Source organism: Panthera leo, chromosome B1 (assembly GCF_018350215.1).
Source record: "Panthera leo isolate Ple1 chromosome B1, P.leo_Ple1_pat1.1, whole genome shotgun sequence".
NCBI lineage: Eukaryota > Metazoa > Chordata > Mammalia > Carnivora > Felidae > Panthera > Panthera leo.
In genome coordinates, this window is record NC_056682.1 from 137986648 (window position 1) to 138000951 (window position 14304).

Below are 14304 nucleotides of genomic sequence, written 5' to 3' on the forward strand. Positions count from 1 at the left end.
GGGGCTTGAACTCACAACCGTGAGATCAAGAATTGCATGTCCTACCAACTGAGCCAGCCAAGTGCCCCTTAAGCTTATTTTAAATGTTGGGAATGATTGGAATAGAGTCCCTCTGTAATGTTCCTAGGGCTTAACTATTGCAAGCTTTAAAAATAATGCTTATTTTGCCCTGTGAAATTAAGGATCTCTAGTTAGTAAAGAGAATTATAATTCAAATAAAAGCTATTTGGTTATTCATATGAAATATATACTCTATGATATGTCTTCATGCTATCTTGAATTTTTTTCCCCAGACATTTTAGTACAGATCTGCTGCTTTTTAAAATCTTATTTGATCTGAGGTCTTGCTCTGATTGACCCTGTTAATCAAACCAAATTGCCAAGGCTTTCACTGGTGTGACCTTGGTTAAAATTGCAGGGCAAGTTCAGAATTGCTTCATACATACAGAACTCCCAAAAGTTCAATAATGATCTTTAGGGTATGTGGACTTTGTGACAAGTGGAAAGGACTTTATGTGAGAAACAATTAAAATTGCATCAATACTCACTAATGTCTTGCATCGAGGGATCAGAATTGTGAAAAAGCTATGAACCCCAGGAGCATGATGGATATTGTAGGGCAACCACAGTTGTCATGGAAAAGCTAATGATCATTATTTTTCATGGATGAACCTTTCACACTGCCAATAAAGCCTTTCAAATGGGTGGACATGTGTCCCTCAGGGAACACATTTAGGCATTGCTAAAATCTGTTTTCTCTCTTCCCTCTCCCCAAAGTCCCTTTAAGAGATTGATTATTTAATCTTGAGCCTTGTTTTATTTCATGTTGATTTCTGTTGATATCTTACATTTGACTTAAGGCTAGCTTATTCACTGCTAAAGCAAGAGATAGAAGAGGATCATTAAGGAGCTACCAAGGTAGCAAGGCTACAGGTGTCAATAACTATAAAATCTCATTTCTTTTAGGACCATAGGCATTCTGCAAAATATTATTATGTAAAGTGCATTTTTGTTTGTCTTGAAAAAAGAACCAACACTATTTCGATAATGATAGAGATGGGAGCTAACGGTGCTTGCAGTTAACAGTAATTGAGTGTCTCCTGTGAGCAGGGCACTGGCAACAATCCTATAAGGTAGATTCTGTTACTAGACTGGTTATACAGATGCAGACACTGAAGCACAGAGGTGTTTGATAACTTTTCTGAGTATCAGTCAAGGTCCTGGCAAGAAATACATTCAAACTGGGTAACTGGAGGAGAGTTTATTAAAAGGGTTATTTACAAGAGTATTGGCAGGGTTTAGAGCAACCAACATAGAGTCAGCATTTCCACTCCTAGGACTGAGGGGATGGGGCCATGGAATAGTTCATGGATCCAAAGCTATATGAAGGGGGATTGCCTGAAAGGATCTGTGGATTTGGGGAGAGAGGTGTTGTTAGGCTCAAAGACTCCGCAGGAAGGGAGCTGGAGAATAGATACCCAACCTCACTCTCCTGCTCTTGGATATCCTGCTGGTGCCTTCCATTGGCTGAATCCCACTGGGAACCAGAGGGCAAAAAAGCCCAATGATACAGCCCCAGTGGCCTAGACTTCTGGGGCACAGAGTTGGAAGGACTATCATCTAATTTCAACACCAGGGCTCCTAACTATTGCCTCGTGACTTCAGGTTGCCTTTCAGAATGAATCTAAGATTTAAAAAAAATCCGTAGAAATGTCTTAGCAGCCCCAAACATCATTTACTCATTCTTTATTATTCACTTAAAATTTCATTAAACTCTCTAGTATTACATAGTTCTGGAAGAACATCTTTCTTTCCCTGGATTGGATGAAGTTCAGATTTATCTTTGGCTCTCAATGACTATGTGTTTTGTTTTTTCACTAACCCTGTGTGGAGTGTTCTTTTATTTTTGGAAACGATTCTCCAATAATTATTTTAGCTGAGAAGAGTAAGTTCTTATCTTAAAGTGATCTTTAAGCCAGGTAGATTTGGACGTATTTTGCAGTGTCAAGAAAGTATCTGTTTCTAAAAAAGACAAGAAAATTGCCTTTTAGTGTATGTGTCAAAAAGCCAAATTGTCTGGAGAAAATAATCCTCCTTGTGAACAGGCAGGTAAATGAATAAATGTTATCTATTTTTAAACTGAAATGTGGTTATTTCCATAGATACCTGATTCATAAGGATTAATTATATAGTTGTGTTTTCCAAAGCCATTTGAATTATATATAGCAATGGTATGATAAATTTCTAACTTCTTATTCAAATATTTCACATTTTTCTTTCTAAACTCATTGATGTGCAGTGCCTTAAATAAAAGTTAATAGATTCAGTTTTCCATTTTTATATTCACCTGCCACAAGATATATTTTGGAAATGTATTAGACTTTATCAGTTACAATGCTTTTTATTTTTCTATGGTTGAAAAAAGTATAATGAATACTTTTTATGTTAAGATGGGTTCATATTGTGATGGTGTTTTGACCAGAGCAAGGTATTCTTTGTAGGGAATAGGGAGCCTCAGGTTAATCAGGAGTCTACATCTGGTCGTGGGACATGTGGTAGTCACATTAAACTGGTGGCAGCCAGTTCAATGAATATTCTGCTTAATAGCAGTAATAACTAATAGTAATAACTAACTAGTAATAACTAGTTTCATAGTTGCACACGATTGCATAGATATCTTCAGCCTGAACTAAAGGATAGATCACTTATATCTGGGAGTGTGATCAATCTGGATCTTTACCAGTGTTTGAGATGTCACAATTGTATATCAAGTATCAGGGAGTTGTTGTTTCTACCTCAGTAAATATCAAGTTTTCCTACTCTTTTTGCTCGATGATCATTTGTTAGAACATTTGATGGGACAGAATGCACAGCAGCACTTAAAACCCTGAAGACCACATATCTGAATACCTTGACAAATACTAAGAGAAGGACTATGATCAGACTTTGTAGTCTGCTTCTCAACCAGAAATCCAGAATGCCCAGATTAAACCAAGAGATTAAATCCCATACCAAATATGAAGAGCCCACAGAACTGGGTGGGGTTATTATGCACATTACCTATTTTCTTTGTTTGCTTCCTGGATTTTTTTAGTGCTATTAAAGATTCAAGAGAGGTCTGTGGCCATGTAAATACAAAATTCTTACTCTAGAATGGCACAAGTCCCTCTCCAGAGGCCAATATTATATTTCAGGTGGCTCTCTTCTGAACCACTCTGTCCAATTTGTTCTATACGCTTGGTACTATTGTTTAACTTTCCTGCAAATCTCTGAACCATGGCATCTAGGCTTCTTATTTTCATAGCTTCTTTTAAAGCATGATATGAAGACGGTTGAGAATAGAAGAAAGCAATCAAGCATAGGGGCACTTGTACCCCAATGTTTATAGCAGCACTCTCAACAATAGCCAAATTGTGGAAAGAGCCTAAATGTCCATCAACTGATGAATGGATAAAGAAATTGTGGTTGGGGCGCCTGGGTGGCTCAGTCGCTTGAGCGTCCGACTTCAGCTCAGGTCACGATCCCGCGGTCCGTGAGTTCGAGCCCCGCATCGGGCTCTGGGCTAATGGCTCAGAGCCTGGAGCCTGCTTCCAATTCTGTGTCTCCCTCTCTCTCTGCCCCTCCCCCATTCTTGCTCTGTCTCTCTCTGTCTCAAAAATAAATAAATGTTAAAAAAAAATAAATTGTGGTTTATATACACAATGGAGTACTACGTGGCAATGAGAAAGAATGAAATATGGCCCTTTGTAGCAACATGGATGGAACTGGAGAGTGTGATGCTAAGTGAAATAAGCCATACAGAGAAAGACAGATACCATATATTTTCACTCTTATGTGGATCCTGAGAAACTTAACAGAAACCCATGGGGGAGGGAAAGGAAAAAAAAAAAAGAGGTTAGAGTGGGAGAGAGCCAAAGCATAAGAGACTGTTAAAAACTGAGAACAAACTGAGGGTTGATGGGGGGTGGGAGGGAGGGGAGGGTGGGTGATGGGTATTGAGGAGGGCACCTTTTGGGATGAGCACTGGGTGTTGTATGGAAACCAGTTTGACAATAAATTTCATATATTGAAAAAAAAAAGTTAAAAAAAAAAAAGAAAGCAATCAAGAATTTCCCTGAGCAGTTATGATTTTAGTTCTTATATTAGGGCTCACTTTTTCTCCTTAGGCACAGTTTCTCCTAGAGCACAAACTGATGGGTCAGAATGGGCCTTGGGTGATGTTAGGGACAATCCTGAAAGCAAGCATTAGTTCATAAAAGTAAGATGTTCCTTTTGAGTTATGGGAAGTAGTCAGTAGGCTTTTCTTCCACAAATACAATACTAGTCTTTGGGGGCTGCACAATGATCTGATTTTGGCCAAGGTACTTCTAAAGAGTTACCAAATAGTATTGTAACATTTAAGTGCCACCCATAAGGTAGAGTTAAGCGCACACAGTGAAATTTGTAGTATCAAGGGAATTAGATAGGTCTGAAGCAAAATTAAAAAAAAAAAGCTAACATGTCATGTGTGTAAAATCTGTGAAAGGGAGACAGCTTCCAAATGCACACCAACTTAATAAACCACAACTATCTGTCTAAGCAGTGAATACATTCCCAGAAAATAAAATATTTTTTTCCCTTGAGAATTCATTTATGCTTTCAATTAATTTGGGGCTTTTTGAAATATGTCAGGCATTGCATATGTTGCAAAATAATTGTCTAAGACCTTGTTTTTCCTTTTTTATCATACTGGAAATAATTAGTATAGCCAGTGAACCTTACACCTAATGCAAGATCCCTCATGAGTATTTCTACTGCTTTGTGACTCTGATACTTGTTCCTTTCCCAATCCCCTTTGTGAACATCTGGTTGCCCAAGTAGTTCAGAATCCTGGAGAATACTTGTGTGGGTCTGCGCCCTGTGAAGCTGTATGGGTATTCATATACATGTTGCTCATTATTTGGGAAATGGAATTGATAGTAGGGGAGGTGTTAGAAGGTGGAGGAGGGACAATAAAAGGACCGCCCCCCCCCCCCCCCGACTGAGAAGGCACTTTGAGACAGATGAGTGAAGCAGCTGCTCCATACTGTTTACACAGTTTGTTCAGGGTAACTTACTGAGGGGCGGGGGGTGGATCGGCTGACAGTGATCTAGGTGCTATGCAGCTATTCTCTTCCCTGAAAAGTTCAGACCTTAATCCATAGCTTTTATAGAGTGAGGGACAATGTGGTGAAGTCAAGGGTACTTTCTTTCCTAAAGTGGCACCATCTTTGTGCCAGAGGGAAGAAACTGTGTTATCTCTACCAGTCACGCAAAGTGGTGCCATCCTTGTGCCAGAGGGAAGCTCAGAGCAACTTTTCCATTTCCCAGTTAGCGTATACATTAACCTCCAAGGGGCTTGGAGCACATAGCCCTGAGTAAGGTTATTGCGCAGACATGAACAAGATGGAGGGCCAAAGATGGAGTGGGTGTTATCAGCTCTCCTACATTCCACCCCTGGCATCCTATGGCTCATATAATCTTTACATGCCATTCTTCTGCAGGGACCCTCGAGCCAGCTATCGGGAGATGACTTGTATCCCTATGCCACGAGCAGCAATATAAACAGCAGCATGAGATTAACATACTTATAAAGCAAGCAGCAATGTGTAGAACTATGGTTTCTCATTGACCCAGTAAAGAGGTCCTTTCTGTAGACCCAGCAGTCAGAACGATTGTTAATTTTAGGGTAAGACGTGGCCTATGACCGGAAGATGTTTTCTGACACCACAGGAAGGGACATCAGCAATGTGAGGCTAGGGGCAATAAGAGCTGTTTTACAGGCAATAAATATGACAAAGATGAGGGTGCCTGGGTGGTTCAGTTGGTTAAGCGTCCGACTTCGGTTCAGGTCATGATCTCATGGTTTGTGAGTTCGAGCCCCACATCAGGCACTCTGCTGTCAGCATAGAGCCTGCATCAGATTCTCTCTCTCTGTCTCTCTCTCTGCCCCTCTTCTGCTCACACACACTCTCTCTCTCAAAAATAAACAAACATTAAAAAAGTAATAAACTGAATCTATTGATTACCCACCACACACAAAAAATGTGACAAATATTCATTTAGCAACAACACGGTAGTGGTTTGGTCCCCATGAGCTAATACCACCCCTGGCTGTTCACCATTCCTCATTCTTGGATGATGGGGGCAATGGCCACTCTAGCTAACACGGTAGTGGTTTGGTCCCCATGAGCTAATACCACCCCTGGCTGTTCACCATTCCTCATTCTTGGATGATGGGGGCAATGGCCACTCTAGCTACTTCTTGCTGAAAAGGGGCACAGATCAGGATTTGAGGAACGAAACTGCCTTGCATCCAACCGCAGTTATTCCCTAGTACCAAGCTGAGACCCCATCCTTCTAGTGCTGGTGTTTTTAGAACTCTCATGTATAGTCTTAACAGCTTATTCCACATTTCATAATGAGGGGAATTACATCAGTTCAGTTGAACAGTTGTCTCATTTCAGGAGGCGGTCTTGCAGGAGGGTGCTCAGAGTCGGGTCTATGGTGTACAAGCTATTAGGTAGAAAATTCAGGATCTTGCCTGGGTTTGTAGGTAAACAACATTCAAGGACAGTTAATCAGAACTAGAATCTAATACCCATAATAGTGTGTCACCAAAACAAATTTTTTTTTCCTGTCTAAAACCACTTTCATTTCCATCAAAAGTAGCCAAATTAAGACTAAGTTGGTTGTAAAACAAGTCCAATTTTAACAAGCTTGGCATAATTATTTACATAAGTGAAGCAAGAACAGTGACTGGCCATTTAGGCTTTTTTAAGTTTGCCTTGCTGGAACTTTTCATAACAAAGTTCAAATTGAGCTTTTAAGAGCCTTTGAAGGCTAGGTGCTAAGCCAAACACTTATCATCAGAGTCACTTAGAATACCTACAGATTTGGGTTACTTCCTCTCTTCTCAAGGTCCTCCAAATATCCTGAGGTTCCTGAGCCTGGCAGGAAGTGACCTTTGCTCCCCTGGTAAGCCTCCTGGGAACCCTGTAAGCAAGATACCAGGATGATTTTTTCCAAGGGGCTTCACTGGCCTCATAAAGTAAATCTTGGTTCCTTAAATCTGTCTTGTCATATCTGAGCCTATGTACATATGTCTCAAATGTAACATTCCAGTCAAAGCCTTGGTAATATAACCAGTGTTTTTAATGGTATCATGTTACAAGAAGAAGAGATTCTTATTGAACTTATGCAAATAACTATAACTGATTTCTCTTATGATGGAGTCTTTTGGTTTCATTTAAGTCAGCCACCATAGCAGCTACTGTAGCAATGGGCTGATTAATCATAGGTGCAAGGATAGATACTTAAGTCCCATACCAGGCTGACTATGAGAAATGGTCTTTCATCCTCTGGTATCCCACAGCTGTAACACCCAAGCTGTTAAACTTTCTCAGTTCTTTTGTTTCCCCCACAGTTTTGGACAGGATATCTAGCAATTCCTTAGGCATTTTGGTGGCATCCTTACACTCAGACGCTGGTCCAAAATGCTCAAAAAACCTGGTCATATCTCCCCACAGGGAGGTGGCTGACCAGCTGGGGATTTCCTCCATAGACAATGGGCTTCCCTCTACGGACAATGGTATTTCTCCTGAGGATGGTGAGCTTTCCCCTAACACGGTTTTTTTACCCATGCTTGTTTCATTTTTGGTCTCCTGGCTGGCTCACCAGTTGTTAGAAGGTGGAGGAGGGATAGTAAAGTATCCTCTAGATTAAGAAGGCACTTTAACACTAAAAAACAAAGCAAGCTACTCCATACTATTTACACAGAGTGTTATTCAGGGTAACTCACTGATGAGAGGGATCAGGCAGATAATGATCTGGGGACTATACAGCAGTGTCTCTGCAAAGTCTGGACTTTCAGCCTCAGCTTTTATAGATCTAGGGGCATTATGGTGATGTCAAAAGGTAGTTATCTGAAACGATGCCATCTGTGTGTTGGAGGGAAGCTCACAACAATCCTTCCTGCATTCTGGTTAGGGCATACACTAACCTCCAAGGGTCCTGGAATACATATCCCTGAGGGAGGAGGTCATTGCATGGACACAAACAAGGTGGGGGGCCAAAGATGGAGTCAGTGTTGTCAGCACTCCTACAGGAGGGCAAAGAGAGATCAAGTGAAGAACATGGGAAGATCTAAGATGTTTTCACAATGCAGCATTGAATCGTAGAAAGGAAACTAAGGCCTTGGGACAGCAATTCTGTTTTTTAGGACATAGCTCACATAAAGCAGTCTTTGACCTACCTAAGAGTATTTGGCTATATTTTGATGTGGTCTTAGATGAAAGTATCTTGGGTTGAGTTATAGCTAGAGAACCTTGTGGACTTAAGAGTTGGCTGAAGGGGGGCGCCTGGGTGGCGCAGTCGGTTAAGCGTCCGACTTCAGCCAGGTCACGATCTCGCGGTCCGTGAGTTCGAGCCCCGCGTCAGGCTCTGGGCTGATGGCTCGGAGCCTGGAGCCTGTTTCCGATTCTGTGTCTCCCTCTCTCTGCCCCTCCCCCGTTCATGCTCTGTCTCTCTCTGTCCCAAAAATAAATAAAAAACGTTGAAGAGTTGGCTGAAGGAATATCACGAGGACATATGAAGATTACCTCTTAGCCAACAGTGGTCATTTCTTGTCTACTTGCTCTGTGCCAGGAAATGTGCTAAGTGATTATGGCATTTTCTCCTTTAACCCTTATAACAATCCTATGAAATGGCTCTTAATAGTAGTCTTATTTTACAGATGAAGAAATTAAGGCTGAAAACTTAGAAGCTGAGCTTGGAAAGCTTAGGTAGCATGTTCAAGGATGTACAAACAGAAATACGGTAATGCTCATGTTTGAAGACAGGTTTCTCTGACTCAGTAAGGTATTTTAATACAATAACAATTTAAGCATGTAAGTAATTGTGGGAGAAGCCTCTATGAGACCTGAAAGTGAATGTCAGTAGTTTTGCGCGGTAGGGGTGCCTTGGTGGCCCAGTCGGTTAAGTGTCCAACTCGTAATTTCAGCTCAGGTCATGATCTCATGGTTCTTGAGATCAAGCCCCACATTGGGATCTGTGCTGAGAGCATGGAACCTGCTTGGGATTCTCTCTCCGCCCCCCCTTTCTTTTTGCCCCTTCCCTACTCATTCTCTCTCTTTCTCTCTCACTCTCAAAATGAACAAATAAACCCTAAAAAGTAATTTGGCATGTTCAATAGGGTCCCTAAGCTCCTAGCATGTTTGCAGTGGTGTTGGAGAAGTACCAAGTGGGTCTTCTGGAAAAGGGAGGTTTTAAATATATAATTGGGGAATTTTCATTTAGTGGCTAAAATTCCTCTGGGAGTCCTTTGAAGAGCTGATGTCTAAATGGAGAACAATGAAGGACAGTTGTGACCCCAAAGCCAAGTCAAAGTATTTTTAATCTAGGAAAAGTAGAATCCTCTCTTAGACCTTTGGAATAGATCAACAAGCAGAATTTGTAGGAAGTGAGAGACATTTATCAGTCCTCAGAAACTGCAGGTAGGTGGGAGTGGAGGTCTCCTGATACTGAGGCTTATGGTTGGAGAAACCCAAATTGAAGTTTTTTAAGTGTAGGTCGCAGAGCAGGGTTTGTATTTCAGACCATAAGGAATCTATTATACTTTGGGGGTCTCCCAGCCCTTCTTCTGAAGTATATAGGGATGACTCTGACATAGGGAAAGACCCTCTTGTGAAGAACATGGGGTTGTTGTTACTAGAAACTTTGGGAGTCTACACTTCCTGTATATTTCTATCATCTTGAGAGTTAGGAGGGGAAATCAAAGCAATGGGAGTGCTACCGGTCATAGCATTTCATGTCATCTGTCATTTTAAGGAAACATAGGTTTTATCATTTGGGATTCATCTTATATTCTCCAACTAATTAAACAGGAAAATTAGAAGATCAGTATCTACATTCCAAAGAATCCTGTAATTTAAAGAAAAAATTCACAGTACAATTTTTTTACATAGAGTTACTCCCTGGGCATTAAAGTACACATTTATACAGCATTAATTAATTCAAAATGACTAGGGAGAAAGGAACATAGATGTGAAGAGTTCGGAGCCACTATCAATTGGAGATCAGTCAGAAATAAAGATACATATCTCTAAGGCAAAATATGAGTCAAGAGGAAAGCTGGATTTTATTTACAGACATTCTATTCACAGGCATAGCTTCTTAAGCATACTTGTGCTGGTTTTGTATAATGCTGTTGCTGACCACCTCTATTCATCTTGGTGTTTCTATATGGCTGATTCCACAAACTGTTGTCAAGAATAGGAAGTCAGCTTTCAGTGACCATACTATAAGGATCCCTTTCTTGAATAGAAAGGCTTGCCCCTAAGATAGTCATAGATCAGTTATATTTTTTTATAATTTCAAATCAGCATTCAGTATTGACAACCTGTGTCGTAGAAAAATAATGATGCCCTGCTTATATATAATCTCTGTTTGTGAAATCTCTGCATAGGATTCTGTATAGACAAGTGCAGCATTGTGTCTGGAACTTTGTATTTCTTGTATTTTATTCATTTATAAATAATACCAAGGCTATCCAGGATCTTATTTCTTTTTATCACAACCATCCTTCTTTAGACCAGTATAATATATGACTGTGGAAAGAGAAATGGAATTAGTCCCCACATTTTTGAACCCCCTTTGCTTATTAAGTGTCACAAAATAAGACATGAAAAACAAAAGAAACATGAAGGTGGAAATATTTTTAACTGAAAAATAGGTGAAATAACTAAACATTAAGGTAAGTACTCATTGATTTACCAAATATTACATTCAAAAGGCAATCTGCCTGCTTGACTTCTCTCCTGAGATGCCTCACAAACTTTTCAAAAGTCTATATTCTAAATGGAGCTCTACATTTTCTTCCCTGAACCTGTCCCCCTCCCCCCCCCCCCCCATCTCCAGTTTCCCCAATTTCCACAAGTGTTCAGGCTGGAACTCTATGAATTGCTCCTGATACACCTCACACTCATTTTACAAGCAAGTTCTGTTGACACATACGTACAAGCAAGTGATTCTGAAATGTCTTTAGTCCATCTGCTTTATCCACAGACATGGCCATTTTCTTTCTTTTTTTTTTTTTTAATGTTTATTTATTTTGGAGAGACAGAGCACAAGTAGGGGAGGGGCAGAGAGAAAGAGAGGGAGACACAGAATCTGAAGCAGGCTCCAGGCTCCTTGCTGTCAGTGCAGAGCCTGATGCGGGGTTCAAACCCATGAACCATGAGATCATGACGTGGGCCAAAGTCAGACACTTAAGCAACCAAGCCACCCAGGTGCCCCCATTGCCATTTTCTTAGTACAAGACATTCTTTTGTTCACCTGAACTACTGAATTATTATGCTAACTGGCCTCTTGTCTTTAACTTGTGTATCCTCCTATCTATTATCCACCCAGAGATAGGAAGGATTTAAAGAAAACCATCAGACCATTTTTGCTCCCTGGTTATAATTCATCAATACCTTCCCATTGTACTTGGAGCAAAATCTAAAATCCATATAAAGTCTACACAAAGGGCTAAAATCCATATAAAGTCTACACAAAGGGCTAAAATCCATATAAAGTCTACACAAAGGGCTAAAATCCATATAAAGTCTACATAAAGGGCTACAAAGTCTTGTATGATATGCCTTCTGCCTCCTTCTTCAACCACTCGGTTTCTGTTCTTTAGCCAGCACTGATCTGTTTGTTGAACACGTTGTGTACTCTCTGCCATAGGGCTCTGCTGCACCTCTGAGTGCCCAGTATTCACATAGCTCTCCCATCCTGTAGGTCTTGGCTCAAATGTCACTTCTTCATAGGGTCCTTGCCTCATAGGTTTCTCTTGTTATTTTCTTTCTGAGTTTCTTATTTCATTTATAATACATAATACAAATTTGTAATTATTGTTTATCTGTTTGCTTATGTATTTCTTTCTTCCCATTCCATATGTAAACTCCATAGAACAGAGACAATTACTTGTAAACAAGTTCCTTGCCCAGGTCTTGCACACAGTAGGTAACCAGTAAGTAGTTGTTGAGAGAATCATCTTAGAATTCACTGCCCCACAGAAAATTTGAAAATAATAGTTGATTTCCCAGGCACCCCATAAAAGTTTACTTATTTCAAGGATGCAATTTATCCATGGCTCTGGGATTAGCAGCCTGAGTTATGGTTCTATGGATTCATAGCAGGGGCTATGCAGTGGGATTCAGGAAAAGGAGAAGGAATGATTTGCTCTCACTTTCTTACATACAGATTTAGCTGTAAGCTCAGTTATGAAACTGAGAAAGTTTGTCTTCAGCATCTTTATACTTCCTTTCCTGAAGACTTTATTTCAGCTGCTGTAAGGGGCAGAAATCCATTCAGGAAAGGCCAAGAAAGAGGAGATTAGATAATGGGTAACCAAGGATAGGAACTCGATCTCACAGAAATAGGAACTGGGAAGCCAGTGAGACATACAAGATATCCCCAAATGGCATGATTGACAAAGTAAGAAGAGAACAAGGGGAGAGTAGAGGTAGAGGCCAAGGGAAGAGATTCAGGAGAACAGAGATGTTAGTGTCAGGAGCTGCAGAATGGTCAGGTAAATGAGGACTGCAATTTGGCATTTAAGAAGATCATGATGACTGGGGTATAGAGCAAGGTGGCAGTTGGGGGGGGGGGTCTGAGATACAGAGTAGTAGGCAGTTACCTCCCAATTTCACCTAGAGCTGATCCTGCACAAAGGAGTCTCATTTAGGTCTGTTTGAATACTTTGTTAGCAGCTCTTGGAAAGGGTTTGTTGAAGAAGGAGGTTGAAGCTCTTGGCTTAAATGAAGGTTCTGGATTATTTATGGATTTAATTTATCCCTGTGATCCATGTCCCCAGTTGACACAGACTATTAAGAGTTAGCTGCATTCTTTTCTCCTTGAAAAAGTAGGAAGAATATTTAATCATAACTGCGTTGCACTAATACAGATTTTAATAAAACTGGGCTGAGCTAGGACTGGGAAATTGCATAAGTGATTGGAGAGCGAACGTTCCTCTGGGTGCACTCTGTGCACTGGCATAATTCTTAGGATTGAAATACAGTATTTAATCCAAAGAGAACACAGCGTTTTCATAAATGCAGTTTAAAGTGCATGTGAACACATGCAGCACACATGAACAGAATATTCTGGGAATTTTAAGCCTCCCTATAACTTGGGTAAAACTTAAAAGCACATCTGTGATGAATTTGATAGCATGTTCATTTAAATTAGTTTACTTTCTGTGGAAATCAAGGTAACGACTATTGACTGAACCCCTCCACCCCTTGTACATACTCAGTCTTTCTTTGAGTGTAAGAGAGAGGGCCTGAAGAATTATTGCCATCTGGAGCTTAGAGATCATCTTGTACAGCTTCTCCATTTTGCAGTGAAGCAACCGGGGGGATGGCTAACAGAGGAGAAATGACTTGTCCAAGGTGCCTAACTGTTTTAATGCCAGAGCTAGGAAAAGAACTGAGTTTAGGGTACTTGCTATAGGGCAGAAACCACATTACTACTAATGTTAGCAATAAAAAAGCGCAATCCTACCAACTCTTCTAACTCCTCTCTAGATAAATATCTCTAACCCTGCCAGAGTTTTCTTTCCAAAAAGAAATCCAATTATGCAATTCCTACTTATGTAAAAGTCTTTAATGGCTCCCCACTGCCTATGGGGCAAGGTCCACACTCTTTTGAATAATAGCCAGAACCCTACCTATTTCTATGGTCCAATGTAACTACCTCCTGCCCTTCAAGCTCTGCCTTTCAGACTTAGCATCCATGTGCGGTCACAGAATCATAGCCTCATACTTTTTCACAGTCTCTGCCTGAGATTCTTAACCTTCTTCCAGTGCTTCACATTGCCTGTTTATCTTCCAGACTCAGCCTAAGCACCACTACCTCCCAGGAGCCTTCCCACACCTTCTCCCTTTGTGTTCCCTTTCTACGATTTTGCATTTCTGTTAGAATACATGCCACATGGACATTATTTACTTGTATGTATGACCATTGCACTAGGGAATCCTTGAGTTCAGAGAGAATATCTTACCATGTTTACATTCTGAGTGCCCAATGCCTGGAATGTCTAGGTGCTCAGTAAATGCTTATGGAATTGAATCAAACAACAGCAACAACACATTCAGATAGTTGTGACCCCCTAGTAGAAAATTTAGGTAAGATTATCTGTGAGCCCTTACATTTGAAACTGCCCTACTTTGTCCACCTCTTCCATCTATTGTCTATAACCTTACAGAGAATTTGGTTGAGTTGCTGTTCCCCAGGGAT

The 14304-nt window shown here is 40.5% G+C and overlaps 1 protein-coding gene across 6 annotated transcripts in view; it reads left to right on the plus strand.

Annotated features, from left to right (window-relative positions):
• RASGEF1B (RasGEF domain family member 1B) overlaps positions 1-14304 on the plus strand; it is a 642397-nt gene that overhangs the window by 156016 nt on the left and 472077 nt on the right. The gene's annotated exons all lie outside the window — the stretch shown is intronic.